The following is a 26,187-nucleotide window of genomic DNA, read 5'->3' as shown; positions in this document are numbered from 1 at the left end:
TGTAATATTAATAAATGACTTAAACAAGGTAGCCATCAGCTGCATATTAATCTTCTAACCTTGATTAAATGGAAGAGGCCGCCCTTAAAAAATATTTAAAAAAAAATCAAGTTGCGGGGGAGGGGAATCCTGTCACAGACACAAAAAAGACTCCAATTATCTTTTCCCCTTCAAGATGTTTGTTCTGTCCATGACTGCTCACACTTCAGCAATCTTGCCAGCAAGACTCAAAAAAAAAAAAAAAAAAACCCTCCTTCTTCCAAAGCCACAGCCTTGTACATAACAGATTGTACAGTCCTATTGCCTTAGGCGGGTTAGAGGTTCCTCTCTGCAAAGAGCGACACAGAGAAGTTGCCAGCATCCAGACACATTTTGGGGGGTACTGTACTCGTTCTTGCCTTGGCTGCAGAAGTGGATCTATGTGGTCCCCATTTTGCTGTTTGGCTCACAAGAGGATAGGAGGCTGCCTGAGCTCCACGCAGCAAGGCATCCAGGTGTGCTGGTGGTGAAGGGGCTGGGGGCGGAGGAGGAGGGGGGGAAGGAGAGTCAGGGTTGGGGGGGGGCTCAAGAGAGGACAGGAATCTTGAGAAAACGCTGGGAAATAAACAACCTCAAGGCAGCTGCGTTGCCCTTTTCCCTGCACTTCCCTCTCAAACGTCTGAGCAACCAGTTTGCTCCTAGAAACATGTTAATTGCCAACGGAGCTCATTAAGGCATGCACATGCAAAACACAGCAAGAAAGATTAAATGGACAAAAGCGCAATAATGAACTGTCAACAATCGGGCCCATCTACGACCAGGATCACTCAAGAATGAGGCATTTAGAGGCAACAAAGGATTGTCTGGGACAGGAAGAAAAGACGACCTAGACTTTTGTTTAGTCAACACAATTGATTACAAATGAGAGATTAACAGGATAGCTTCAGATTTTTTTAAAAAGAGGCAGAAAAGAAAAGTCCAATTAAGTCCACCGAATGTTAACTACATTGCGTTCCATGCCTAGCCCCAAAGAAATTCTCATTAAACCATCCCTGGCGATCCCTTTTGGAAAGTAATTTGTCTCCCTGATGGAGCAGAGAAAGAGAATCGTGTAAAAGAAAGCGTTAGTTCTTGGCACAATGAGCTTAGGAGACACACTAGAAAGAGCCAAAGGGGGAGTTAATGAGCATCTGACAAACTGCTTGGATTCAGGCCTAGAGAACAGCGATGAAAAGATGAAATTGGCCAACAACTATTCTTTATATCAAACATAAAAAGGCCAATCTGAAATGGGGCTGCTCAAAACTGGTGGAAAGTACATAGCCCTAGAAAAGGGAGCTGCGGCCAGGCCCCTTGTTGGACACCGGACACAGAACTCAACGGGGCTGAGAGCTAGGAAATAGGCTGAAAAGTGGGCTCTCCATCGCAGAGCAAACTCCAGCCACCGGCCCCAGGCTTTGAAGATGCTGATCCGAAGTTCTCCTTGCCCAACCCCCCTGCCCCCTGGATGTTTCTTTCGTGAGTGAAAAATGTATCAGGCTGGCCTTAAAGGGTCCCCTAAAAGTTCTGGTAATCTGGTAATTAGTCCCTGGCATTCACCAAACTACTCCGCTCCCTTCTACAGTCATCGGCCCCCCAGGAGCATCACATGTCTCCCGTTCACATTCAGTGCTTCTGCGCTCCCTTCTGCGGACCATTCAAAACCCTCCCCACCAGGTGACGGCAGTCCTAGTTTTGCCGAGGGCAAAGGTGGTCAAGAGAGGAAGACACTGATGCCCCAGGGCTCTATGGCACTGGTTAGGAAGTTTTAAAACTGTTTCTCATAGTGGTTCATCTGGCTTTAAGAAACCACTTCATTTTAATGTTTCCTTTTTTGAACAAAGTAGGTCAATGGTATGTGTCTATATGAGACACAGATTACATCTTAATTCAACAGAGGCGTCCAGGCTTCCTAACAGCACAAGTGTTCGGATGTTCCTTTACACGCAGTGTCCAGAGCCAGGTAAACAGAATCTAGCAGTGAGACGGGGTTTTCAGTTCAGTCCACCAGCTAAGGAGCACAGAACAAATTTTGTGGGTGGTTTTTTTTTTTTAATGCCTTATTTATTCCATCTTTGACGTGGGACCAGTGCCATCTCAGATACTAGAGTGCAGCATTTAAATCTTGATTCTAGGTTTTGTATTCTTACTCTCAAATCCTTGGTAACAGCTATCACATTTCTGAGGGCTTGGCTTGCACTTCAGGCTTTGCTCATGCTTCATGGAAAAAATATATTGGTGTCTAGAAGTAAAGAATGAGGAAGAAGAAGTATACCAATTCAAAATAAAAATAAAAACAGTCATCTAAGATTAAAGACTACTTCTGGCTTTCAAAGCACAGAGGTGTTATAAAATCGAGAGAGGTGCATTTCAGGCAATGGGAGGAAAGGAGACTTCTGTTGCAGATGAAGCAGAGACTGAAATAATTAGTTTTTCACCAAGGCATGACCTGACACACCATTGTCGTTGTTTGTCTTCTCTCTTCAGTGTTTTTCATCTCAAGCCTATATTTGGAGCTCCGTTTCCTCCAAGAGTTTCATTGTCCTCATTTTGCTCCCCCCAACCCCGAAAGTGGGTGGTGGTGGTGCATGCCCAGAGAATGATAATGTATTATCTATAAGCAGAAAGTGGGAGTCAGCGGGGTCTGGCATTGAAGCAGCTGAGTTCAAATCCCAGCTAGCTCAGCCATTGATCAGGAAAAATGACTCTGTCTCTGTTTACTCATCTGCAAAATAGGAGTAATAGGGGAACCTATCACATCCGAAACAAATATAACGTCGGATGTCAATTATACCTCAAAAAAGAGGGAGAGAGAGCAAGAGAAAGAGAGCGAGAACCTACCTCCCAGGGTAGACGTGAGGCTAACATCAGTTAACACGTGTAACTAGAACTTAGATCAGCACCTGACACATACGTGGTAAATATTCCAGAAGTTAGTGTTTCTGATTACAGAAACCCAAGTCGTGAGACTGGAATTCAGCACCTTACACAGGAACTTTACCCATGTTACCTTGTTGATTCATTACATAGTGTCAGGTAGGTTTTCTTAGTCCCATCTTAAAGAGGAGTAAAGGAAGTTGCTGAGAAGGTATGACTCCCCTTTGTTTACACAGTGGGCCACGGTGGCCTGGGGACTCACTGAGGTGATTCTATGATGTTAGAGGTTGCAACAGGACGGTGCACAAGAATCACAACAAGGTGTTTTTTGTGTGTGTGTGTGTTTTTTTTTTTTAAGATTTTATTCATTTATTTGACAGAGAGAAAGAGAGATCACAAGCAGGCAGAGAGGCAGGCAGAGAGAGGGGGAAGCACACTCCCCCAGGACCAGAGAACCCAAGGTGGGACTCGATCTCATGACCCTAGGATCACGACCCCAGCCGAAGGCAGAGGCCCTAACCCACTGAGCCACCCAGGCGCCCCACAACAATTTTTTGCTGAAAATGCACCTGAACCCCATTTACTGAGATGCTGAGTCAATAGATCTTCTCTGGGCCCAGGATTCTGTATTTTAACCTGAAGCAGTGGGTTTCCCGGACTACATTTTAAGAAACACTGTTTAGCCTCTGGGTTCTTCCCACCTCACCACGATGCTCGTTGATAGAAGAAATAACACCATCAGCTGTTCATAAATTAATGAGTACATCTGATCATTCATTCCACGAATGTGACCTGAACACCTTCGATGTGTCCAAGCCTACGCGCTGGGCACTGGAGTTACTAGGAAGAGAAGGGCAGAGACACTGTCCCAGAGTTTATGGTTTATTAGAGGAGAAAAATCACAGACAACAAAAATCCCCTTACGAAACTTGGTTATGAAGATGAAATTGGGCATTCAATGCAGCCTGGGTTTGGGTGTGTAGTGGACATCTGTTATTTTTGCCTGCTGATCATCATTTCCCCGTCTGGGAACAACATCCAACATTTCCTTTGGAGACGTCACCCCTCCCCCATTCTCAGTCCATATGGTTAAGGTGGGGGCTAGTCCGTCCCCCCACGGTGGGCATGTGACCTAGGCCCGGCCAATCAGAGCACAGCATCTCCCTGGCCACAGTGAGTGGCTCAGGACTGGGCACCTGACCCAAACAGGGCTAATAAAAGTCCCACTCAGGACTTTTGCCAAACCGGAAGCCTTTCCTCTGGGCTTCTTAGAAGGGTGGTCGCCAGTTTGGAGGTGTGGTGTAGGCCTATTTGCTACAAGGTTAGCAGAGCCCGTCGGGTACTGACAGTGGTACAGCGAGGAGGGAGAGGAATTAAGAGCCCGCCCTAAAGACCTCTTGGGACCCTGGTGTGACCGAATCCCGATGCACACCTGGACTTCGTGGCTCTTTGCTCTACTCCAGAGCCTCTACTCTCTCCCTAAGACTTCTGACTGATACCGGGCAGAAGAAAGGGAAGTCTGAGATGCCACTGTAGGGGAAGTGGTGCCTGATTTGAGTCTTCGAAGACCAGGAGGTGCTCGCGATGAAGGAACGGAGGAAGAGCTCTCTCAGGCTGCCTAAGCGAAAGCCCAGAAGTTAAAGAACCGCGGCTTGACGCAAGTAGGTGGTGTTTGGTATGGGGTTTGGAGATACGGTGTGGCTTATTGTCGCCGGGTGTGACTCTGAAACCCAGTTTTGGTTCTGAGCAGCTGTGGGACTCTGGGCTGGAGGCTGGCCCTCTCCAGGCCTCAGCTTTCTTCTCTGCAAAGCGGACTGTTAGGAGGCAATGCCTTGGGGCCAAACACCTGATTCTGTTGCAGGCAGTCGGGAATGGCTGCAGTTATCGCGGGAAGCCGAGGCACCTTAAGAGGGAGTGACTGGTTGGCATTCGGAATTGCTGCGTGGTTCAGTGGAGAGGTCTGCTGGAGCTAGAGCTCTCGTGGGGCAGGGATTTCTACCCCAGTACTGCTGCTGAAGCCTTTCTGTTTCTGAGTGAAGCCGGTTAGGTACATGCTGTATTGGAGGCTTTGGAGTCACCTAGATCAGCCGCCACGCTCACCAGCTGTGTGTGACTGTGGGCGTTTCCGCTTAACACTGGGAGACTGAGCTGCCTCATCTTTAACGTTAACTTGGTTGTTAGAAGGATTTAAATGAGATAATATGTGTAAAGTGCCAGGCATTTTGTAACTGTTCGATCAATTATGGCTATTTACTCGTACTACTAATTACTACTATGAGAATCATCGTTGAAATAATTTTGAGATCCTTGGTCTGAAAAGCAAGTAGGATGGCAGTATCTTTATTTTAATTCCAGTAGAGTTAACATACGGTGTTGTATTAGTTTCAGGTGTACAGTAGAGTGAGCAGTGCCATACATCACCCGGTGCTCATCCAGGACTGCAGTATTCTTTTTTTTTTTTTTTTTTTAAAGATTTTATTTATTTATTTGACAGAGATCACAAGTAGGCAGAGAGGCAGGCAGAGAGAGAGAGGAGGAAGCCGGTTCCCTGCTGAGCAGAGAGCCCGATGTGGGGCTCGAACCCAGGATCCTGGGATCATGGGATCATGACCTGAGCTGAAGGCAGAGGCCTTAACCCACTGAGCCAACCAGGCGCCCCAGGACTGCAGTATTCTTTAACAGTAAAGTGCCGCGTGTGCTAAAAAGGCAAGGACTGTCTGCTTTGTTCACCGCTGTGCACACAAAGCTTGGCACTTAGTAGGTGTACAAAATTAAAAGGTGGTTATCATTTCTTTCTCCTCCCCACGGGTTAGAAAGTTCTCCTGCTCAGTCTAGGCAGACACTTGCACTCCATTGCATACTGATTCAGTTGTAAAACAAATATTTATTGAAGGCTGTGTGCCAGGCATTGTGCTGGGGAAAGACCTGTAAACAAGACAGAGTTCACCCCAGTAGATCTTCATCCAGTGGTCGAAGACCGATGACGGATAAGCCAAGAGTCAGGAAATAATTTCAGATTATGTAAACACCAGGAAGGAACTAAGAATGGGCCATGAAAGTCCTTAACGTGGGAGAAATCAGCTTGACATAGGTGGTTGGCACCAGCAGCCATGTGGGCACACCTCTTGTACCCAGCAGCTACGAGAAGCATCCACAAAACTCAAGGTAGACCCTAGAATTAATTCATTTGTACCAAAAAAAAAAAAAAACCTCTTTCTCACAGGTACATTGGTTGGTCCAGCTCAAATTTGCTTGGGACTCCAAAAAAGGGTTTTCCAGGGTATGCTGCAGAAAACAAAAAGCATCCCTGGGCAGTGCGCGCTATAGGCCATTGACCCACATACAATTTTTCCTACTGAATGGCATGGTAATTGATCAAAGTAAAAAAATTTATAGAAAGAGATACTGCTGCCATGTTTTTAAAGCCTGTGTTTCCCAGCCAAGTCTCCAGATGGAATCACCGAAGCAACACATCCTTGACTTAAATGTGACTGTTTAACAGTTATATTGGGTAGGCCATATTTTTCCACAAGGAGGTAGTTTCTTGTCTTAGGAACTTGAGACTCTTAACAGACTTTTGGGTGAGAGCTTTCCAGGATACCACTCTTTCTCTCACACTTCCTGAAGTCACAGGAGTCAGAGACCTAGCTGTAGTGTCAGGAGAGGGGAACGCTCGAGTGAAGTGTGAGGCAGCTCATGGGATGATGAGGTTTAGAGGATGCCTTGGTGCCAATCACTGCCACTACTGAACAGCTCATAAGCATAAAGATGGTTCATTTGTTTGTTTCCGCCTGACCGGCCTCCCCTTTCCCTTCTTTTGGTTATCAGCATTCTGGTTTTGCTTGGAGGGAGCTGCCCTCGTCCACTAAGCACAGACTGTTGTAACTGTGAAGAAGGCTTCCCATGTCACACCCACTGGACAAGGGACAGACATGGGGCAGAAAGCAGGTCACAGAGATGATGTCTTTAGAATCTGACCCTTGAACAGAGGGATAAGATTACAGGTCACTGATGGACCTCCATTCCAAAGAGACTGTGGATCAGCCTACTCCTTATACGCATCTTGAGTTGCCCTTATCCCTGCCCTTCCAAACCTGGCATTACAACTCTTTGTTTTATTAGGTCCCACATAACATTCCAGTGGATTAATTTTCCGCATAAATTGGCTACAGTTGTTTTCTGTGGCTTACAACCAAAGACGATGACTAGTAATCTCCCCACCCATGATTCACCTTCTTCTTCTAGCCCTTAGAAACAGAACATCTGAAGTGAAAGATGAGATCTTGTCCAGCATTTTTATTGTCTGCTTGAATTTCATCCTTGAGTTTCAGGAATCTTCCAAGTGGATAGGGCTTACTTTACTACATGAAACACTTCTGGAGGAAGAAAACCCTACAACCCTACCTACACCCCATATTTCATATTCAGAATAAAAGCAGAGTGTTCAGGGTGAGGTGGAGCTGAGGTTGCTTCAAGCAATTCAAGGAAGAAAGAAGTTAAAAAATACAGCACAACAGAGGTGAGATGGACGGTTATTTTGCATAGAAAGACCTCTTAGGGTAGGTGTGGGGAGAGTGGAGGGGAAGGGGAGATGATTGTCAAAAGGTATAAGCTTCCACTTAGAAGATAAATAAGCTCTGGGAATCTAATACACAGCATTGTGAATGTAGTTAATAATAGTGTATGTTATACTTGAAAGTTGCTAAGAAAATCGATTTTTAAATGTTCTCAACCCTTCCCACCACACACACACACACACACACACACACACAGAAACACACACACACAGTGGTTCTTAAATGTGACTGGATGGGGGTGTTAGCTAAGGCTGTGGTGGTAATCCTATAGCAAAATGGAAGTGTAGCAAACCCACACCTTGTATGCAAAGTTGCATGTCAATTATATCTCAGTAAAGCTGGGGAAATAAAAAACACCACCACCACCTACCCCCCTCCCCTGAAAAGGAAGGAAGAACACTCAGGATATGATCTGGTTCTTTTTTTCCAGCATTCCCATAATGTAGGAACAATTTGTTGAGTGTAGTACACAGAAAAAAAGGATGTCTCAACATAGACTTTAGGAAGAAGGTGGGCTGAGGTCAAGTAGTGAGCTGGGAGGAAGGCTGGCTTTCATTTCGGGGCTCTGAGCCTAAAAGAACACAACTCCTAAAACGTAGCGCACATCTGGGGCAAGAAGCATTATTATTTGTCTTTTTCCAAAAATGAATTAACATAATTTTATCCCAATCCCCATGTATTGAATAAGGTGGTCAATATAAATGGAAAATCAAGGTAACAAATAGAAAAATGTGGGACCTGTAAGGGTTAGAGAGCAGACTGGCTTGGACAGACGCTGAGTCTTCTGGAAGCTGAGGCAAAAAGGGAACGACAGTGGGTTTTATGCCGCTGCCATCTTCAAGGAGCACCAGAAAACAAATAGAACAGCTTCCTTGACCAGATTTTCTCAGAGACTTTCCTTTTGAATCACCCCTTCAGTCTTGAATCTTGTGAAGTCTGCCCTCACAAACCCACATACTGATCAAGTCGTTAGAGGTTAGCATCGCTTGGGTTGTGACTGGAAGGCGCCAGCCAACTTCAATCATGGCACAGAGTTCATGGAAAAAGAAATGCAGGGAGCCAAAGCCCTCTGACTAGTGTGGCTGGTTCATGAAAATGCATGGCTTCTAGTAAAAGTGTCCTCTCGGCCAGACTTTTTCTCTCCTATAAATTTCTCCTATGTTAGACATCGATCGTAAAACTTGCACGTTTTCTCTGGGGAGGAGGGCAGAGCACAGTTGGATGTGTAGAGCGAGCCAGAGTAAATGTGGGATTTGACTGTAGAACTAAGATTAATTTGAAGACGGCGCACAGGATCTCTGTGGTTTTTTTCTCAGGTCTATAAAATTGACATACGACCATTGACTATCTGCTGCAAAGGAATATTGTGTTGGAAAAAGAATGTACTGATGTTTGCAATTGCCTCCCCCGAGGGCTGCTTTGTAGGACACACAAGTGGTTCCTCTAAGCTTAAAGTACTCATCACATCACTTCTGGGAGATCGTGGGAAGTCAAGAGCCTTGCAAGGCAGTGTTATACATTCCACCCTCTGGGAAAATAAATGCCAAAGTCCTGTTAGAGAGGAGGGATTTGGGAGGTTTTCATTTCCCCATGAGATTTTTTTTTTTTTTTTTTTTTTAAATAGTGGCTCGTTTCCGTTTGAGCTTCCCCACTTCTGGTGTTCTGCACATGCTGTTCCCTGTAGTCAGCTCATGGAGTGGCCTCTTTAACCCTCCTCTACCTCTCTCTTCTTGTGGCCGGTTCCTTCTCATCCTCCTAGTATATAGCTTATTTCAGAAAGGTCTTTCTTGGAAAGGACAGGGTTCAATGACATTGACAGGGTACTAATGGTAGGGGCAGGTTTGGCCTACAAATGAGCCTTACCCTGGGAAAGAACCTATTTCTCCCCTTATCCCCTCATTTTTAAAAAAAAAAAATATTTTATTTATTTGACAGGCAGAGATCACAAGTAGGCAGAGAGGCAGGCAGAGAGAGGGGGAAAGCAGGCTCACTGCTGAGCAGAGAGCCCAATGCGGGGCTCGATCCCAGGATCCTGGGATCATGACCTGAGCCAAAGGCAGAGGCTTTAACCCACTGAGCCACCCAGGCGCCCTTCCCTTATTCCCCTCATTAACTTAGATGTTCTTCTCTGCTCACGCAGTGCCTATTTCCTCCCTTCCTAGGAGTTGCGCAAATCCTATATTTACTTATTCCTTTCTCGTTGGCTCCCAAGTACACTGGAAGGACCACAGTCATGTTGTCGTGTTGCTATGTGTCCAGGGCTGGCTCTATGCCTAGCATGTTGTAGGCACCAATCATGTCTTGGGGTGATGAAGTTACAGACCTCCTCCTTGAAAACATCGTGTGGAGAACGATGTACAGCATTTGGATTGTGGTTGTCTCTGCTTGTACGCTCTCACTTGGACTGGGGAGAAGAAATCCAACAGCATTTATATTCTACCATGAGAACTTGCATTTATTTGGCATCTTCTGTGTACAGGGAATTTTATCAGCATTATTTATATTTCTTTCTAACCTGCAAGGCACATGTCCCATCACTTGGGGGAAAGGAGGGTCTGGAAGGCTCCAGTTTGGCCCCACTCTTACTGGTTGGGTAAGCATTAGAAGCCACCTCCAGCTTTGCCCCTTCCAAGGAGCTCTCCTCCCTGCCTGGAAGGGGCTAAATTCTGTATATCCTGAAGGTTTGGCTCAACACTACTTCCTTCTTCCAAATGCCCCATGTGAGTTGTCTTTCTTAAACTCTCACAGCTTTTTATCTATAGCTGTCTAATGATGCCTATTTTCTACCTCAGGTCACCAGGTTCTAATTCAGACCACTTTGCCTGGACTTCCCCATCCAGCCTGGTCTGGTTCCAGCCTATGCCTATACTTGTTCTTGAGTAACTCTCTTCGTGCTTTGGAGGCTTGCTAGTTTCTTTCTGTCCTTGCAGTGGGTCACAACGTTTTCATTTCTTGGACCCTTGAATATGTGGTTCCCTCTTTTCTTTCCTCCACGGTTCTATTTAGCTATCTCCTCTGCCTCCCCTAAGACTCTCCTCCAATATTGCCACCTCCAAGAAGTCTTTCTTGATGCCCATACCCAAAAGAGGCCTCACAGTGCCCTCCCCTCACCTATCTATCAGTATGTAAGGTCCTTGATGTGGTTTTCAGCATTATCCAACTGGCTGCGATTTCTGCGAGGCAGTTGACGTGCTTTTCTTTCTTTATAACTCCGATATAAGCTTCATGAGGGTGGAGACTCTGTCTGTCCTGTGCATCAGTATATGCCCAGCACCCAAGTAGATGGCCTAACACTGTGCTTAGCTCACAGTAGGTGCTCAGTGGAGTATTTGCTGAAAAACACTGGATCATGTCACTTTCCTGCTCCAAGTTCTCTAAGGGTTTGCCACTTACCACTCAGAGTAAAAAAAGCCTTACGGTGACCTACAAACCTCCTCCCCATATCCCCTTGAGTTGATGTCTCTGGGCTCCTCTGCCTTCTTCCCCTCACTTACTGCACACCTCCTCATTGTTTCTCATACATGCCAAGCAAGCTTCTGCCTCAGGACCCTTGCCTTGGCTGTGCCTTCCTCTGGAACCCTCTTCGCTATGGATTGTCCTTCTCTCCTTTCAGGTCTTTGCTCAGATCTTGCTTTCTGAAGGAGACCTTCCTCTGCCAATCTCTTTGGAATGTGAAACTTTCCCTTAGATGCCCACAGACACACTTACAGTCGCACATTCCTTCTGCCCCTTCTATGCTGTATTTATTGTCTATCTCCCCTGCCCCTCCCCCCCACTATAATGTAAACTCCCATTAGGATGGGATCTTTATATATTTTCTTTCACTGCTGCATCCCTGGATCTCAGACTAGACCCCAACACATAGTAGGTGCTCAGTAAATGTGAAATGAATGGCTGTCTTGCCTAGTTTGATCTGCCCTATTGTTCACTGCCCTTGGAGGAACAACAACCTTCATTGAGTCTCCCTTCAAAGAATGAATGACTGTCGCTTAGATGCTAAATATGGTCCCTTCTACAGTGTACCAGAAGAGCACTTGCAAGACTTTCAAGAGAAATAGTACTGTAGTAACACTGCAAAGCCTTAGCTTTTTGCTTTCTGCTGTCCTTGGTGAATCTGCCTAATTATTAATGAAACTTTTAATAAAATGATTAATGAATGGCTGTCTTGCCATCTTTTGTCCCCTGTCATTGCTGATGTTTCTCACAGCTTACCCTCTGCAGACTCCCATTTCTTTTCATGGTGGACCCTCTCTAAGGAGCTGGCTTTAAGGGTGGGGCAGTTCTAGTAGTCCTTGGGGTGTGTATCTAGACCTCTAGGTTTCTCTCTACTCTTAAGAGTGGAAACAAAAAAGCAATCAGAAGGAGCTGAAGATAATGGATTTATGATGCATTTTTCAACCCTATTCATCCAAATCTGAATGTTGCTGTATAAGCGTTACCTTAATTAGTGTGGCTTCTTAAGAATGGCAGGTCCAAGGTGTGGGATGGTGCCTGCTTCTTGCCAGCTGGGCTGTGTGATTCCACCATATTAGACAGAGTGGTCTGAGTTTTTGTTTTTGTTTTAAGAAGCAGCCTCTCCTTTGAGGGTTTTTTTTTTTGTTTTTGTTTTTGTTTTTAAGATTTTATTTATTTGACAGACAGAGATCACAAGTAGGCAGAGAGGCAGGCAGAAAGAGGGAAGCAGGCCTCCCGCTGAGCAGGGAGCCTGATGCAGAGCTCCATCCCAGGACCCTGGGACCATGACCTGAGCCGAAAGCAGAGGCTTTAACCCACTGAGCCTCCCAGGTGCCCCTCCTTTGGGTTTATTAAAGCTTTTTGTTTTGCAGAGATTGCAGGGCACTTTGTGCCCCCCCACCATGCCCCCCCAGGCTCCCCCCTGTGCCCCTTGCCCCAGGGCTTTGTTTCTGCTCTGCCAGCACCTACTAGCTCTCTGCAACAGCAGGTACCCAGTCTCTGCCTCACTTGCTGGTCTCCTCCTCCTGCCCACAAGCTTCCTCGGCACATGGATAGTAGGGGTTCCAAAAAAGTTCATTGAAAAAACTAATGAATGAATATAATTTGCTCTTCCCTTTCCCTTCCATGAGCAATTCGGTTTGCTAATTTTCATTTGACCCAAATGTGAACCACACTGGAGTTACTCTTCCTAGATAATTGGTAAAGACAAAAATGTCTCATTTCAACTTTTCAGGAAATTTAGACCCAAATCTTTGCAGAATCTGTACTCCCCTAGTCACCCTGTGTTTTTGTTTTTTGTTTTGTTTTTTAAACAAATACAGGCTTAGAAGGAGACCTGATTAAGAAATCCCTTCTTTAGCTTATTGTATAAAATACAAAGCTAAAAGAAAAAAATTTAAGGATTAAAAAGCCATGAATTTCTGTCAATACTCACCTTTTGTTAGATACAATGCCTCTTAAGCCAGATAATTTCTAAATCCTGCTCCAGAATTTGCTTCTGTTCTGTCGCACTTAGACTGATCAATTTTCAGAAGTTGTAGGAGAGAAAATAAATTCTGTCTCCAAATGATGTTTATAATCTCAAATCTAAATTAAAACATGTCGATTCCACAGCAATAGTCACTATGGAAATAGAAACATATAGGCCTCGATTCTAAATCAAGAGAGTGTTTAGCTGGGTGGTATATATTTTCCATCATGTTTTTGAAAAATCTGTTACAGTGTATGCATTTTCAAAGGCTTAGATTTGATAAGCTTCTAAGAAATAGTACATGTGTGGGTCACATTAAAATTAAATGTACTTTGTACATGTTTGAGATGCGGTTCATAATGTCCTGCCCCTATCAGTGAAAATCCTGTTAAGGTACTAGACTAGACTTATGGAATTTTAGAAAAATAAATCAAAAACCTGTTTGAAATAAATCCATGGAAGCCTCCAGAGCAAGCAGATATGACTATATATTATCTCCATTCAAATTCTTCTAAAATTCAAATGTTATATTAAGAATACTAACAAGTATAGAATGGATTTGAAAGAGTTTAAATAGAATTGCCACTCACATCTCAATTTACACCTAATTATCAAGCTTCATTTAGTTTTAGAAACTGTTTAAAAATATATTTGCTAGTTTAAAAAATTGTCAGCTTAAAAAAAAACCCAAAGCTAATAATAGGAATCGTTTATTCTAAAGGTATATCATACAAAAAAGACGTTAAGCTTATTTAAAAGTTTTAAAACTTAAAAAAAGGTTTTCCCCTTCTATTCAGACGAATAAACAATATGCTTTCATCCTTTCAAACTCTTTTCTAGTAATTAGTCAACGAATGGTACTTCAGCCGGGTTCTGTGTGCCTACTACGTGCTAGGCAATGTTCTAAATTCAAATGCCACTTTTCAAATAATATAAAACAAACATATGCTGCGATCATTTTGCTTTAAATACCATAAGCCAAGCATATAACTCTTTTACATAAAATACATAATTATTCTTATTTTAAGATTACATAGTTCCTTTCTTTCAAGGAGCCCAAGTTTTTTCTTTTTATTTCTTTTTAGAGTTAAAACCACTATCTTCATGTTACCCTCCTACAGTTTAGTGGAAACCAAGCGCGACCTACCTTTTCTTGTACCAGGCATGCCTCTCTAAAAATTAAAAATGTAAAGGAGTGATCGTTCCCTTGCCCAGTAATCTCTCCTCAATTGCAGAATGAGGGTGGCCTAGCCTCGCTCTCCCCACAAAAGGATCTGTTGTCAATATTCAGTCAATCTTCCTTTACCTCCATCCCTCCTTCAGCAAGATGAGATCAGCATCTCTCCTTCTGCTGAAACTTGACCTCAGCCATCACCTGCTTCTATACCCTCTGCTTCAGTACAACGTAATGAAATAGGTCAGCCCATCTTGTGTCTGCTCAGAACTTTAGCCGTTTGGACATCTTTTTAAGTGTGCAGTTTGTCTGTAATTAGCCAGAATTCTAAGATCCTTCTCTAGCAGCTGACACCTTAGAGTCGTGCCTCCAAACGTATTAGGAATAATGATGTGTGAAAGTCAGAAGTGTGAGAGTTCTTTTTTCCCTAGTTCTAATAGGGTTAACCGAGGCAGCAGTTTTCTTATCTACTTCTTTTGCTCTATTTGACTTCACCCCATTTGCTAGAATACCCCTAGACTTAGAGAGTTGTGCTGTTGGGGTTTTTTCTTGGTACCGTACCTACTCGTATACTCACTTTTGTTGTTGTTGTTTTTTGAGGTGAAGAGACCAGTTGTTTGGGAGTCCCGCAGGTCCACTATTAGTTGAAGTTCACAGTCTGCTTAACCAAGGACGGATCCGATGTTTTTTTCTGGAATTTTAAAAAGCTAATATATCATTTAGAGCTCTTACCTGCAAGTTACATGCCGGCGGCTTAACTGACAAGGAATCGATCATTTCATACTGTAAGAAAGTCAGGAGTAGGAGCCTCTGGTCTGTGGCTGTGTGATTCTCTTAGATTGGCCCTCCCCTGTGTGAAGTCTCCTTGGAGGCTGACGGAAAGATGCTGCAGGAGTCCCAGCCCCACAGGAAGGCCAGATGATGTCCAAATAAACCATCTTCTGCTTCTTAGGAGCAGGAGAATATTTCCCAGAAACCCTCCTGGCTGACTTGCTGTCCTGTCTCATTGGTCAGAATTTTATCACAGAGTTCATTCCTAACCCAGTCAATGGCAAGAAGAAGGCAAGGATTAGCATAACTGGCTTAGATAAATTGGAGTGTATCCCCTGAAACTACCAGTTGGGATGGGACACATTCCTTGAAGTGTGTCACCTTGGAGAGATGAGATCTCTGAATAAAACTAAGTTGCGGGGGTGCCTGGGTGGCTCAGTGGGTTGAAGCCTCTTCCTTCAGCTCAGGTCATGATCCTAGGGTCCAGGGATGGAGCCTGCATTGGCTTTTCTGCTCAGCAGGGAACCTGCTTCCCCCTCCCTCTCTGCTTCCCTCTCAGCCTGCTTGTGATCTCTGTGTGTCAAATAAATAAATAAAATCTTAAAAAAAAAAAAAAACTAAGTTGCAGTCAAAAAGGAGGAAAGGGGGTCGGGGCACCTGGCTGGCTTAGTCCGTTAAGGGTCTGACTGTTAGTTTTGGTTCAGGTCATGCTCTCAGGGTCCTGGGATTGAGTCCAGGTCAGGCTCCCTGCTAAGGGGGAAGTCGGCTTGTCTCCTTCTCCCTCTGCCCCTCCCCCTGCACTCACTCTCTCGCTCTCTCTCTCTCTGTCTCCCCACCGTCCCTTTCTGTCTCTCAAATAAATATTTTTTAAAAATGAAAATAAAGGGGCACGTGGGTGGCTCAGTGGGTTGAGCCTCTGCCTTTGGCTCAGGTCATGGTCTCAAGGTCCTGGGATTGAGCCCTGCATCAGGCTCTCTGCCTGCCTCTCTGCCTACTTGTGACCTCTCTCTCTGTCAAATAAATAAATAAAACTTAAAAAAAAATGAAAATGTGGGGGTATAGGAAGCAGTGATAGGATGCTAGAAAGCCTGCCAACAATACCCACTACACCGAGATTTGGGAAAGAAGGTAGGAAAGAGCTTTACAGAGCCAGAGAGGCACTGTAGAAGCAACGGATAACTTCCTCGGGTTAGCAAAGGAAGGTGTGTGATATATATATATCTTTTGGATCATAGGTTTTTTTTTTTTTTTTTATCCATCCGTTAGCACAATGAAAACACTGGGTATAGATAGACATACTTAATGTTGGAAATTCCCACTTAGTACAGAAGTAGAATGTCTTTTTTTTTTTTTAATGAGCTTATACAATTCATTTGTTTCGTAAATTAGCAACTATAATTCACAATGGAAAGCACCGAATAACCTCCGTGTCCGAAGTTCAAAATATCACCAATGGAGAAAATTAATGAGCTGAAGTCATTTGAAATACTTTTGTAATTTGTTTTCCTCTCCATTTGATTTGACATTTATATTAAACCCAGATTTTGAAAAAAAAAATGTTTTTGATGCTACTTGGCATATCTTTGTACTACATTATGTGTTGCTGTAGAATTTACAAGATCAACATTTAGATGTCACCAGAGAGACACACATCCTTGTACTGTGACAGACGTCATCCGGCGCTCCCGAAGCAGCAGCGGCTATTTACGTTGAACTTGAATAGACAACTAGCGAAATGTCAAGACGCGTTACATGTTTAGAAGTGGGAAACGTTGAGGAGAATTAGGCTTTTTGTTTTTAATGTGCATTCAAGTGACCAAAAAGTGTCTTCTGTGTGAGAATGACTCGTATGCGCAGAGCAAATACCAAGGTGGCCGACAGTCTCAGGCCACGCCTCCCACACCTTTTAGTATATCATGAAATCAGTTGAGGGGTTATTACTAGCATTTCCCCCTGTCTATGCTTTAATTTAGAAATGAACGGAAAGTATCAAACTTTCATTGTGCACAGTAGGGGAAGGAGTGGGGTGGGTTCATTTCATTTGAACCTAATGTTTTTATTATGAACAATTTCAAACATATGCAAAAAATATAGTAGAATAAACCCACGTATACCCATCACCCAGATCCAACAATTATTAAGATTTGTGCCATATCATCTTTTTTTTTTTCCGATATATTTTAAAGTAAATCCCAGGGCATTATTTCATTTCACTCCCATATATTTTAGGATGTATTTAAAAAAAAAAATTGCAGACCTCTTCTTACATTATCACAATGTAATTGTCATTAATCCTAATAAAAATTAACAATTATTTAATATTATATAATATCCAGTCTTCAGAATATCAGAATATTCTACTTGATCTGAAGGACGCTTTTAAATTTTTTAAAAATAAATCTTTTTATAGTTTATTTAAAACCTGAAACTTTTGTCTGTGTGTCTGTATATCTGTGGCGAAATAGATTTCTTAATGTAGGTTATAATTAAAAATAATCTGTGAAGTCATTGCTGAGGACATTGACAAGTTTTTGTTGGAGACTCAGGAACAAACTTTTCTTCTTGTAGAAGGAAGTTTCTTTAGATGCTTAAAGATCCTATAAGGTAAAAATTTCAGCAAGCAATTGCTTGTTTGCTCTAAGCAGAGCTACGGAAGTGCTCTGTTTTTGCTTTTTTCCTTAGCTGAAGTATGAGTTTTCTTACTTTATGAATACCAGCCTTTCCTTCTAAAGATGCTATTGATTTGACTATTTGTGGTACTTGATTATGCAATTCAGACTCAGGTTTAAGAGTCTCTCCTCAAGCAAATAATGGATTTAGAACCTTGTTCTCTACTAAAAAAAAACAAAAAAAACAAAAAACAAAACACATTATGTGGGGTATATGGCAATGTTTAGTTACGTGATATAAAGTCCATCCTACTTCAGGTTGACAAATTAGGGAATAGCATGGAACAGTCTTCTCAACAACCATGTTCTCAAAGGTCCACTGAAATGGCTGCATTCTGCCTTTCCAGCCGCAAGACCTTTGCATATGCCGTTTCATTTGTCAGGAAGAATTAACTTCTTGGGGCACCTGGGTGGCTCACTTGGTTAGGCTCCTACCTTCAGCTCTGGTCATGATCCCAGAGTCCTGAGATTGAGCCCTGCATAGACTCTCTGCTCAACAGGGGGTCTGTTTCTCTCTCTACCTGTTTCTTTCTCACTACCCCTGCTTGTGTTCCTTCTCTCACTGTTTCTCTCTCTCTGACAAAGAAATAAATAAAAATCTTTAAAAAACAATTAACTTCTTTACCCATTACTGTTTCTCCTGCTTTTTTCTTTTCTTCCTTTAAATCTCCATCTCCCCTTCCCTAGCAAAGCCTTCTCTGACTTTCTTAAGACCTATTCCGCCATTATGTGCTTAACCCACCTTGGACCACCCCTTTCTAGAACTTACTAGTGTTGCAATTTTACATTTCTCTGTCGGGGCAGTTCATCTAGTATCTCTTTATTGTCTCATCTGTGAGCTTCACGAGTGGGGGGTTTACGTGCTTATCCTTGTAGCCTTAGCACCTAATGCAGTTGAACTCAACAGCAGTTTGGTGAATGAGTGATGTGCCGAATGATGAGCTGAATGCTCTCACCATAAGGCAGTTAAATAGTCAGGCTGCAAACATCTTTATGATTGAGCATCCTTGTCTTTTTTCTGACTTAAGAGTTTTCCTGGAGTTTCAAAGAAGTGGGGCATAGGTAATGTATCAGGTGAGGAAGTCCGTCTGTGCTGCTTTTTTAAAACGTTTAAACTCATATGATGATACTAACCGGACAACTTCTATAAATTAGGAGAGGGGCTTATAGATAATGACTGTTTAACAGGGCTGTAAGAGAATGTAATGATTTAAGATACGTTTAAGATGTGTAAGGTCAGTCCTGGTTATTGAGAAGTTTCCCGTCGTTCTCAAAGCTATGAATTACATTAGAAACATGGGTGAATGGTGTGGAGAGTCATTAGACAAAGCCCGTGAGACTTAGCCTGGCCCACAAGACTGGTCACCGTTCACGCCAGGCAGCCTCTCTGGTTTCCATTTCCGCCACTTGTTGCTTCAGTCTTTGTGCTCCAACAATACAGGCCATTTGTTCTTCAGATACAGCTCTTTCATGCTTTCTTGCTGTTAGCTCTTTTCTGAACACAACCCTCTTGCCCAATTCTCTCCGTTAATTTCCTTATACTTTAAAATACATCTTCGCATGAATTACCTGTGAAATATTGAAGTGTAACCTATAAAGATAAGGTCCCCTTTGACAGTGGACTTGCTTCTGCGCCCTCGGGCATACACATGCATATTATCTCCTTGTGCAGTATGTAGTAGTAACTCTGTGTGCTCTTTTTTTTTTTTTTTAAGATTTTATTTATTTATTTGACAGAGATCCCAGGTAGGCTGAGAGGCAGGCATAGAGAGAGGAGGAAGCAGGCTCCCCGCTGAGCAGAGAGCCCGATGTGGGCCTCCATCCCAGGACCCTGGAATCATGATCCAAGCTGAAGGCAGAGGCTTTAACCCACTGAGCCACCCAGGTGCCCCTCTGTGTGCTCTTTTAAAAAAAATTGTTTTTTTTTAATTATTAAGAGAGTGGGAGAGAGAGAGAAAGCACAAGCAGGGGGAAGGTACAGAGGGAGAGAGAGAGGCAGGCCCCTTACCCAGCAGGCTCCCAGGTGTCCAATCCCAGGACCCTGGGATCATGACCTGAGCCAAAGGCAGACACTTAACCAACTGAGCCACCCAGGCGCCCCTGGATGCCCCTATTTTTTTTTTTTAAAGATTTTATTTATTTATTTGACAGAGAGATCACAAGTAGGCAGAGAGGCAGACAGAGAGAGAGGAGGGAGCAGGCTCCCTGCCCAGCAGAGAGCCCGATGCGGGACTCGATCCCAGGACCCTGAGATCATGACCTGAGCTGAAGGCAGAGGCTTTAACCCACTGAGCCACCCAGGCACCTGGATGCCCCTATTTTTAATAGAAATGATATATTGAATAATTCTGCATTTTGCCTGTTTCACTTAATGTGTCTCTGAGAGGACTACGTACTATTATATTCAGATTTATCTCATGCTGGTTGAATAGTGTGTATTATTGTATGAATAGATAGTGGGGTTTTTATCCATTTCTCTACAAGGATATGCACATTGTTTCTAATTCTTTTAATATTATAAACCAGGCTTCAGTAAGCATTCTTCTCTATGCCTCATTGTCCAGCTGTGTGAATGTTTCTCTAGAATATAAATGGAAATGTTGGGCCATAGGATGTGTGAATTGGGGGAATTAATAGATACTGTGAAATTGCCCTGCAATGTAGCTGCCCCAACTATGCTCCTCCCAGCAGCATATAACAGGACATTTCCCCCTTCTCTTTACAGCCCTTAATCATATTAAACTTTGTTAATTTTTTTCTTCCTGATTTCTTCATCCTTGTTATTATTTCCTGAGTATTTCTACCCGATTTCGCTGACTGTTTTTGAGATTTAACATTGTTTCTTACCTTGAGTGACTCTTGTCATTTCCTTTTCTGCGACTGTCTTGCTTCTCGCTGCCCTCCCTGGTTGCTTCTTGTTTGGGTCCTGGTTCACTGTTTTGGCTCCTCTGCTCTCACATCTCGGGACTCTTTGTTGGGTTTTCCTCCCGGTTTTTGTTTGTTTGTTTGTTTGTTTTTAATAGATTTTTATTTATTTATTTGACAGAGATCACAAGTAGGCAGAAAGGCAGGCAGAGAGAGAGGGGGAAGCAGGCTTCCTGCTGAGCAGGGAGCCCCATGCAGGTCTCCATCCCAGGACCCTGAGATCATGACCTAAGCTGAAAGCAGAGGCTTTAACCCACTGAGCCACCCAGAAGCCCCTAAGCTTATCTTCCTCCTGTTTTTTGAGCAGGACTGTATAGATAGTAACTTCTTTCTCTTTTAAAATATTCAAAATGTATTCCTCAAGTGCCTGGTGGCGGCCAGCCACCATGATAGGGGCCAGTGGTGTGGTGATGACAAGACAGACTCTGCCATCATGGAGCTTGCATTTCAGTGGGAGAAATAGACAACATAGCAATAAATGGTTACATAGTACAATATCATGTACTATGAAGACAACTCAAGTAAGATGGGGTAGAACTTAAGAGGCATAAGGAAGAGGGTGTTTTATTTTAGAGAAGGTGATCAGGGAAGTCACATGAGCCGTAGGCCTGCATGAAATGAGGGTGAGAAGAGACTTCCAAGGAGATGACTTAGCAAGTACAAAAGCATGGAGGTAAGAGGGAGGAATGGGAAGAAAATTAGTGTGGCTGGAGCTCAGAGGTCAAGGGGCAGAGTGTTAGGAACTGATGTTGAAAAGGCAGCCAAGATCCAGATCGCAAAGGACTTTGGTGGCCATGATAAAGATGATTATATTTCCAGGTTAATGGAAAGCTTTGGAGGTTTGTGGGCAGGAGAGAATTATTTAGATTATTCTAGTTGCTCTTGAATGAAAAGAAGGTCATGCGTCAAGTGGTTACTGCCATAGTCCAGGCAGCGGTATCCAGGATCAGGTTGATTGAGGTGGTGAGGAATAGGTGTGGGATATATTTTGAAGGTGGAGCCAGAATGACTTGTTGGTTGGGGGAAGAGTTGGGTGATGCCAAGATTTTGACCTGCACTCCTAGAGGGTTGTCATGGCCTTTATAAAGATGGAGGAGACTGGGTGGAGTACACTTGAAGAAAGAAATCCAGAGTTCCATTTTGGACATGTTAAATTTGAGGTACTGATTAGCTATCCAAGTGTTGAGAGGGCATTCAGCTCAGGGAAAAGTCAGAGCTGATGATACATGTTTGAGAGCTGTCGCCTTCAGGGATCATACTTAATACCATGGACCTCTTGATATTAATGAGGGAAGAGCTGGAGAGAGGAATAGGGTCAAAGACCAAACCAAGGACCACCCAGTGTTGAGTCAGGGACCTAGGAAGAGGAGCCTATAGGCAGGAATTGTCAGGGCTCTGGAAACCAAGTGAAGAACCGTTTGAAGAGTGAGGGAGGGGCGCCTGGGTGGCTCTGTCTAAGGGACTACCTTTAGCTCAGGTCATGATTCCAGGGTCCTGGGATCGAACCTCACATTGGGCTCCCCTACTCACTGTAAGGGGGGTGCTGTTTCTGCTTCTTCTGCTCCCCCCGCATGTGCACTCCTGCTCTCTTTCTCTCTGTCAAGTAAATAAATAAAATCTAACAAAAAAAAAAAAAAAGAGGGCATGCCTCATTGTGTCAGATGCTACCAAAAGATGGAGGAAGATGCATGCTTAGAGCAAGCATTGGACGTAGTACTATAGAAGCGTTGGTAACCTCAACTGGAGTAGTCACCGTGGAGGGAGTTGGAGAGAGAATTGGAGGTGAGGAAGGAATTTGTGTACACGAGGGGCGTACACTCACATACTGCTACAGCCAGAGAACTGTCGGTCTCGCCTCTCTGGGATCTTGAAGTTGGAAGTCTCTTGGCTAATTTCTACTGCTCTATTAGAGATACTTAAAATGTAGCCCTGGTTTCTTTCTCTCTCCGAACCTCCTTACCTTTCCATGCTGTCCCTCCCCTGTTCCAGGCTGTGATAGATGCCCTCCCTTCCTCTTTCTACAACATTTCACTTTGTATGTATGGCTGACGACCCAAATACAAGAGCCCTTCAGAGGCAGCCACATCCTTTAGCTCTTAATCCCTGGTCCCTTCCGGGTCTCAGGAGTAAATATTTGTTGAATTGTACCTGACTTTCCAATTCAATTCTACAAGGGAGCTGAGGGAGAAGGAAGCTTTGCCGTAGTTAGAGGGGAGCCTGAATTTGATGTGCACGTAGGAGAGTAAATGAAGAAAATGAATTCTACTAAATGAGAAAACTACCTAATTTATGCAGAAATAGCACTATTTCTCATGACATGGGTATTGCCAGTGAGAGCAGAGCAGAGCACTTCAAGGACTTGTGTGTGTGTGTGTGTGTGTTTTAAGTTAGTTTCGAATGAAGGTTGATACAAAGGTCTGCTCGGAGCCTCTACCAGTGAGTGGCAATGATGTTAATTCCATTTTGGACCCAGGCTATTAAGTTTATGAAGTTAAAATACATGCTTTGTGAAAGCAGTGTTTCCTCTCAACCTAATTTTAACTGGTAATTGCTTCTCTCTGGTTCCTCTGGAGAACCTGTTGGCGTGGCCCTGGAAGCAGGGGAGAAGCAGAAACTGTGACTGCTGAGTGCCCAGGTGTAGGAGTGGATCCCCTGATGGGACTTTGACAGTCACTAATGTCACACTGCTTCCATTTCACCATCTATAATTTGATGATTAATAGTATTTGTCTGTAATGTACTTTTCCCATAAAACATGCTTTGTTATCACCAAGTAGTAACATGGCCTCCAATGATTAGCAGGGTCCTCTGAGGAAAAACCAACCTTTGATTTCAGTATCCCACTTCTTTTTATCTTGTACTGTAAGAAAACCAATGCCAAATTATTTCATCTGGCTAGTGGCCTGATGCTGTTTCATCTTTAACTAATGTTCTCATCAAATGTGCTTTAATTAAGAGTCTGGTCAAAATGCAAGTCTTCATTTTAATATTCATTGAAAACTATTTATTGAGCATCTAATATCTCCTAGCCATTGTGCTTGGACTTGGGAGTTTTAAATGAATATACATCTTAATACAATTTTGAAGACAAAACAATATTCTACTTGGCTCTTGTATTTTTTTTTAAAGACTTTATTTATTTATTTGAGAGAGAGAGAAATAATGACAGAGAGAGCATGAGCATTAGAGTGGAGAGGTCAGAGGGAGAAGCAGACTCCCTGATGAGCAGGGAGCCCAATGTGGGAGTCGATCCCGGGATGGGATCATGACTTGAGCCAAAGGCAGTTGCTTAACCAACTGAGCAACCCAGGTACCCTCTACTTGGCTCTTGTAAACTTTCATTTAACTTCTGAAGTGTTCTGTTGGGAGTGAAGTATGAAAATGTCAATTAACTACTTAACCTTAAAAATTTCCCCCCGATTCAGTAAATTATAGTCTTTGTTATTAAATATGAGAATGGATTTTTTAAACATGCTTTTAGGGGTGCCTGGATGACTCAGTTGGTTAAGATCTGACTTTGGCTCAGGTCAAGATCTCAGGGTCCTGGGATTGAGCCGGGAGTCTGCTTGTCTCTCTGCCCCTCCTCCCATGTGTGTAGACTCTCAAATAATCTAAAAAAATGCTTATAAAGTTTCTGATTCAAGGAGGTGCTAGTGTTCTTTGAAATGTCTGGTTTAAAGCTGCTCAGTAAAAGAGCGCAAGTTTCATATGCAGTTAGAATTTTCTAGTAGCTACTTTAAAAATAGTAGAAACAAGTGAAATTAATTTTAATAATATATTTAATTTTTCTGGAACACTGAAATTAAAAAAATAAAAATTTTACCTGGGGTGCTTGGGTGGCTCAGTTGGTTAAGCATCTTTTTTCAACTGAGGTTGTGGTCCCAGGGACCTTGGATTGAGCCTCGCATCAGGCTCCTTGCTTAACAGGAATTCTGCCTCTCCCTCTCCCTCTCCAACTGCCTCTCCAGCTACTCATGATCTCTCTCACTCTCTTTCTGTCAAATAAATAAATAAAATCCTTAAAACATTAAAAAAATTTAATTCTGTATATTGAAAATATCATTTCAATATATGATCAGTACAGAAATTAAGAAGCTACCTTCTTTTGTTCCTACTGTCTTTAAAATCCAATGTATATTTTACCCTTGTAGCATATCTCCATTTGGAAGATATGGAAATACTTGATCTCTATTTAGATTTCATAAAACTTAGTTCTAAGAGTACATTCACATACCCAGCTTGTTCCAAACATACTTAAAACTTTTTCCAGCAATTGAAATTAGATAAAAGTTAAGTTTCTCAGTTAAGCCAGCTCCATTTTAAGTGCTCTGTAGCCACATAGGCTAGTAGCTGCCATATTTAGGCAGTGTGGATTAAGAACATTTCCACCATCAGAAAAACATAGATCTCCTTCAGCCCACTGGAGTGGCAGTTAGTAGCAGACCTGGAACTAGACCCTTGTTTGTAAGGAGTTTCATAGGTATTAGATGATCTGGAATACCAACCTTTCCAAAGACAGGTGGTCAAATGAATTGGAATGCTTGGGGTATAATGCATTAACTGTTGATGGAGAAGTTTTCCAGGAGGAATGGACCTGCTTACATATGCTTGATGGTCACACATAATGAGACTGCAATCAAAGAGATTACATTATGGAATTATTCAGGTTATGTTTAGTGAGGAATTTGTAAATTTTGGCAACATATACATAAAATACACCATTTCAACCTTTAAGTGTACATTTCAGTGGCATTAAGCACATCCATATGGCTGTAAAACCCATCATCACCAGCCATCTCTGGAACTTGCTCATCTTCCGAAACTAAAACTCTGCTCGTTAAACTCTTAAGTCTGTAGCCCCTGAGAGCCACCTTTCTACTGTATGTCTCCATGAATTTGATTACTCCAGGTGCCTCCTATAAGTGGAATCATAAATACTTACTCTTTTCTGCGTGCCTTAATTCAGTTAGCATAATGTCTTCAGGGTTCATCCATGTTGTAGTATGTGTCAGAGTTTCCTTTTTAAGGCTGGATAAGATTTCATTGTTTGGGGGCACCTGGGTGGCTCAGTGGGTTAAAGCCTCTGCCTTCAGCTCAGATCATGATCCCAGGGTCCTGGGATCGAGCCCCATGTTGGGCTCTTTGCTCAGCGGGGAGCCTGCCCCCCCCCGCCTACTTGTGATCTCTGTCAAATAAAATCTTAAAAAAAAAAAATCTCTAAAAAAAAAAAAAGATTTCATTGTTTGTATATACCCCATTTTTATTGGGATAAAATTGACATAACTTTGTGTAAGTTTAATGTGTATAATCTTGCTCTGATACATTTATATAGTGTAATATGATTACCATCATAGCTTTAATACCTCTATCACATTACCTAATTATCATTTCTTTTTCCTGTGATAACATTTAAGATGTAGTCTCTTAGCAGTTTTTAAGATTTTTAGAATTTGTCAGAGAGAGTGCACAAGTGGGAGCGGCAGGCAGAGGAAGAAGCAGGCTCCCTGATGAGCAGGGACCCTGATATGGGGCTTGATCCAGGGACCCTGGGATCATGACCTGAGCTGAAGAGATGCTTAATGGGGCGCCTGGGTGGCTCAGTGGGTTAAGCCTCTGCCTTCAGCTCAGGTCATGATCTCAGGGTCCTGGGATCGAGCCCTGCATCGGGCTCTTTGCTCTGCAGGGAGCCTGCTTCCTCCTCTCTCTCTCTCTCTGCTTGCTTCTCTGCCTACTTGTGATTTCTGTCAAAAA

Source organism: Lontra canadensis, unplaced genomic scaffold (assembly GCF_010015895.1).
Source record: "Lontra canadensis isolate GAN:19392208 unplaced genomic scaffold, GSC_riverotter_1.0 scaffold331, whole genome shotgun sequence".
NCBI lineage: Eukaryota > Metazoa > Chordata > Mammalia > Carnivora > Mustelidae > Lontra > Lontra canadensis.
Note: the sequence above shows the minus strand (reverse complement) of the source record.